Source organism: Salvelinus sp. IW2-2015, unplaced genomic scaffold (assembly GCF_002910315.2).
Source record: "Salvelinus sp. IW2-2015 unplaced genomic scaffold, ASM291031v2 Un_scaffold2255, whole genome shotgun sequence".
Classification (NCBI taxonomy): Eukaryota; Metazoa; Chordata; class Actinopteri; order Salmoniformes; family Salmonidae; genus Salvelinus; species Salvelinus sp. IW2-2015.
Genome location: NW_019943584.1, coordinates 55663 through 61338, shown reverse-complemented (window position 1 = coordinate 61338; position 5676 = coordinate 55663). Strand labels below are relative to the sequence as shown.

Sequence of the window (5676 nt, the reverse complement as noted above, 5' to 3'; positions counted from 1 at the left end):
GGTTGTGTGCTTAGCGTCATTGTCCTGTTGGAAGGTGAACCTTCGCCCCAGTCCTGAGGTCCTGAGCGCTCTGGAGCAGGTTTTCATCAAGGATCTCTCTGTACTTTGCTCCGTTCAACTCTCCCTCGATCCTGACTAGTCTCCAGTCCCTGCCACTGAAAAAACTCCCACCAGCATGTGTTGCCACCACCATGCTTCACCGTGGGATGGTGCCAGGTTTCCTCCAGACGTGACGCTTGGCATTCAGGCCAAGAGTTCAATCTTGGTTTCATTAGAACAGGGAATCGTGTTTCTACGGTCTGAGTCCTTAGGTGCCTTTTTGGCAAACTCCAAGCGAGCTGTCATGTGCCTTACTGAAGAGTGGCTTCCGTCTGGCCACTCTCCCTCCCTCCTCTCTCCACCCTCCCTCCTCCTCTCTCCAACCCTCCTCCCTCTCTCTACCCTCCTCCTCTCTCTCTGCTCTCCCTATCTTCTTCTCCTCCTCCCCTCCTCGTCGTCTCTCCCAGGCATCTCTCCAGGTATCCAGTGGAGGAGGCTCAGCTGTGTGGCTGCTAAGGAGCTGCATAGAGGCAAGAAACTACAGGATTACATCGGCAAGAACGACAAACCAAGATCGTAGTCAAAATACGAAGGTGGGTGGAGCTACATCACAACTAGCCAGTATGGACAGGTGGGTGGAGCTACAAACTACAACTAGCCAGCATGGGACAGGTGGGTGGAGCTACACTACAACTAGCCAGTAGGGACAGGTGGGTGGAGCTACACTACAACTAGCCAGTAGGGACAGGTGGGTGGAGCTACACTACAACTAGCCAGTATGGACAGGTGGGTGGAGCTACACTACAACTAGCCAGTAGGGACAGGTGGGTGGAGCTACACTACAACTAGCCAGTAGGGACAGGTGGGTGGAGCTACACTACAACTAGCCAGTATGGACAGGTGGGTGAGCTACACTACAACTAGCCAGTAGGGACAGGTGGGTGGAGCTACACTACAACTAGCCAGTAGGGACAGGTGGTGGAGCTACACTACAAACTAGCCAGTAGGGACAGGTGGGTGGAGCTACACTACAACTAGCCAGAATGACGGTGGGTGGAGCTACACTACAACTAGCCAGTAGGGACAGGTGGGTGGAGCTACACTACAACTAGCCAGTAGGGACAGGTGGGTGGAGCTATACTACAACTAGCCAGTAGGGACAGGTGGTGGAGCTACACTACACCTAGCCAGTAGGGACAGGTGGGTGGAGCTACACTACAACTAGCATGAGGGACAGGTGGTGGAGCTACAACAACTAGCCAGTAGGGACAGGTGGGTGGACTAGCGACTACAACTAGCCAGTAGGGACAGGTGGGTGGGCGACTACTACAACAGCCAGTAGGGACAGGTGGGTGGAGCTACACTACAACTAGCCAGTAGGGACAGGTGGGGTGGGCTATACACAAACTACAACTAGCCAGTAGGGACAGGTGGGTGGAGCTACACTACAACTAGCCAGTAGACAGGTGGGTGGAGCTATACTACAACTAGCCAGTAGAGACAGGTGGGTGGAGCTATACTACAACTAGCCAGTAGGGACAGGTGGGTGGAGCTACACTACAACTAGCCAGTAGAGACAGGTGGGTGGAGCTATACTACAACTAGCCGGTAGGGAGCGGTTGGAAGTCCTGTTCATCCTCCTGTACTCCACGTCCTTTCCAACCGCTCCACTAAAAAACGCTCCTTGCTCAAAGGTTAAAAAAACTGCTGCTCCAAATTCACTCCATTTATTTATATCCCAATTTAACCAACAGCCATCTATTGTTGTGAGGAGATACACACCGGTGCGTTACTGACTGGGGGAGGTACGCGCCGGTGCGTTACAGACTGGGGGAGGTACGCAACAGGTGCGTTACTGACTGGGGAAGGTACGCGCCGGTGCGCTACTGACTGGGGGAGGTACGCGCCGGTGCGTTACTGACTGGGGGAGGTACGCGCAGGTGCGTTACAGACTGGGGGAGGTACGCGCAGGTGCGCTACTGACTGGAGGAGGTACGCGCCGGTGCGTTACTGACTGGAGGAGGTACGCGCCGGTGCGTTACTGACTGGAGGAGGTACGCTCCGGTGCGTTACTGACTGGAGGAGGTACGCACCGGTGCGCTACTGACTGGAGGAGGTTTTTACCTGTTACACTGGACGGGTATCTTTTTACCCGCGTAAACAGAGCCACTTTATCAGCTGTTCTCGGGTGTGACTGAGGTCGACATCTTGAAAATAGAGACAGAGTACATTTTTACAGAGGGTACATGTCAATAATCCAAAGTGGTTTCTTCTCTCATCTCCGTATAAAAACACAGGATAGTTCAGATCACATCAGAGCAAGCCAATAAGATGAGGTAAGGAGAGGAAACCCCTTTAGGATGCAATAGTCGATGCTTTTCAGTTCGTAGTAGGCCTAGCCCTTGGTCGTAGCCTGGATAGATTGATCTAGATGTTCTAGAGAGAGATAGATCTAGATGTTCTAGAGGGAGATGGATCTAGATGTGCAGAGGGATAGATCTAGATGTTCATAGAGGGATAGTATCTAGATGTTCTTAGAGGGAGATATGATCTGATGTTTTGAGGGAAATGAGTTCTATGAGAGATGTTTCTAGAGGGAGATGGATCTAGATGTTCTAGAGGGAGATGGATCTAGATGTTCTGAGGGGAGATGGATCAGATGTTCTAGAGGAGATGGATCTAGATGTTCTAGAGGGAGATGGATCTAGATGTTAGAGGGAGATGGATTAGATGTTCTAGAGGGAGATGGATCTAGATCGTGCAGGGAGATGGGATATAGAGTTCTAGGGGAGATGGATTAGAGTGTCTAGAGGTGCTGAGAGAGTGAGATATGAGATTTAGGGGAGATGGATCTAGATGTTCTAGAGGAGATGGATCTAGATGTTCTAGAGGGAAGATGGATCTAGTTTTCTAGAGGGAGATGATCTAGATGTTCTAGAGGGAGAGGAGATCTAGATGTTCTGAGGAGAATGGATCTAGATGTTCTGAGGGAGATGGATCTAGATGTTCTAGAGGGAGATGGATCTAGATGTTTAGAGGGATGTTGATGTTAGAGGGAGATGGATCTAGATGTTCTAGAGGGAGATGGATCATGATGTTCTAGAGGGAGGTGGATCTGAGAGTGTTCTAGGAGGGAGGTGGATCTAGATGCTAGAGGAGGTGGATCTAGATGTTCTAGAGGGAGGTGGATCTAGATGTTTCTAGAGGGAGATGGATCTAGATGTTCTAGAGGAGATGGATTTTAGATGTTCATGAGGGAGATGGATCTAGATGTTCTAGAGGGAGATGTCTAGAGGGAGATGGATTGATGTTCTAGAGGAGATGGATCTAGATGTTCTAGAGGGAGATGGATCTAGATGTTCTAGAGGGAGAATATAGATGTTCTAGAGGGGATATAATAGATTATCACCCGTGACCCGTGGTGTAGCTCGTCCTGATGTTTGACCATGTGTTCCTGTCAGAGGGCCAGGGGGCAGCGCAGAAAGACCTGTGGTCACAGAGGAGCAACAGAACAGATGATGATGCACCACTACAGAGAGACAACAGGAAGTCAAGGGGGGAGACAACACACACAACAAACACACATACAGTTGAAGTCGGAAGTTTACCAACTTAGGTTGGAGTCATTAAAACTCGTTTTTCAACCACTCCACAAGTTTCTTGTAACAAACTATAGTTTTGGCAAGTCGGTTAGACATATTGTGCATGACAAAAGTCATTTTTTCAACGTTGTTTACAGACAGGTATTTACTTATAATTCACTGTATCACAATTCCAGTGGGTCAGAGTTTACATACACTAAGTTGACTGTACCTTTAAAACAGTTTGGAAAATTCCAGAAAATGATGTCATGGCTTTAGAAGCTTCTGATAGGCTAATGGACATATGTGAGTCAATTGGAGGTGTACCTGTGGATGTATTTCAATGCTTCCTTCAAACTCAGTGCTCTTTGCTTGACGTCATGGGAAATCAAAGAATCAGCCAAGACTCAGACAAAAATTGTAGACTCCACAAGTCTGTTTCATCCTTGGAGCAATTTCCAAACGCCTGAAGGTCCACACGTTCATTGTACACAAATAGAGCAAGTATAAAACATGGGAACCTAGAGCAGCCGTCATACGATGTCATGAGTTGCCTCTTTGGACACAGCGAGCGCATGCTGGTTTAGCCTAGGGACATCCCCTATCATTCCTTTGTAACATATTATTTTGTTTTGTTTATGCATTTCTGTGATTACTTAGTTAGTAAATTAAATGATTTAAGACAATTGATGTATTGATGACTCATAGTGAAGACTGGGTTCATGCAGATACAAAACTACGACGTTTGGAATGAGACTCAACGTGAGGTAAGAATAATTCATTAATTCGAAGACAAATTGATCAGATAGTAAAATATCTGAAAGTTATATTAGGAAATTATAACTTTGTAATCTGAATATTTCCTTGGTGCCCCGACTTCCTAGTTAATTAAGTTACATGATTATTTAGTTTAATTGCGTAATATAATTAGAGTTATTTGATAAATAAGTCTTCAGTTTTAATGATGCAAAGAAACGTACACCGATCAGAAAGAGAATGGCGTTCTGTCTCCTAGAGATGAACGTACTTTGGTGTGAAAAGTGCAAATCAATCCCAGAACAACAGCAAAGGACTTGTGAAGATGCTGGAGGAAACAGGTACAAAAGTATCTATATCCACAGTAAAAATGAGTCCTATATCGACATAACCTGAAAGGCCGCTCAGTAAGGAAGAAGCCACTGCTCCAAAACCACCATTTAAAAAGCCGGACTACGGTTTGCAACTGCACATCGGGACAAAGATTGTACTTTTTGGAGAAATGTCTTCTGGTCTGATGAAACAAATATAGAACTGTTTGGCCATAATGACCATCGTTATGTTTGGAGGGAAAAGGGGGAGGTTTGCAAGCCGACGAACACCATCCCAACCGCGAGGCATGGGGGTGGCAGCATCATGTTGTGAGAGTGCTTTGCTGCAGGAGGGTCTGGTGCACTTCACAAAATAGATGGCATCATGAGGTTTGAAATTATATGGATATATTGAAGCAACATCTCAAGACATCAATCAGGAAGTTTTAAAGCTTGGTCTCAAATGGGTCTTCCAAATGAACAATGACCCAAAGCATACCTCAAGTTGTGGAAAAATGGCTTAAGGACAACAAAGTCAAGGAATTGGAGTGGCCATCACAAAGCCCTGARCTCAATCCTATAGAAAATTTGTAGGCAGAAGGCTGAAAAAGCATGTGCGAGCAAGGAGGCCTACAAACCTGACTCAGTTACACCAGCTCTGTCAGGAGGAATGGGCCAAAATTCACCCAACTTATTGTGGGAAGCTTGTGGAAGGCTACCCGAAACATTTGATCCATGTTAAACCATTTAAAGGCAATGCTACCAAATACTAATTGAGTTTATGTAAACTTCTGACCCACTGGGAATGTGATGAAAGAAATAAGAGCTGAAAATTCTCTCTACTATTATTCTGACATTTCACATTCTGAAAATAAAGTGGTGATCCTAACTGACCTAAGACAGGATTAAATTGTCAGAAATTGTTAAAAACCGAGTTCAAATGTATTTGGCTAAGGTGTATGTAAACTTCCCACTTCTAATGGAATGTG

General features: G+C 46.3%; 1 pseudogene; it reads left to right on the top strand.

Annotated features, from left to right (window-relative positions):
- LOC112073414 (cilia- and flagella-associated protein 298-like) overlaps positions 1 to 5676 on the top strand; it is a 23466-nt pseudogene that overhangs the window by 11709 nt on the left and 6081 nt on the right.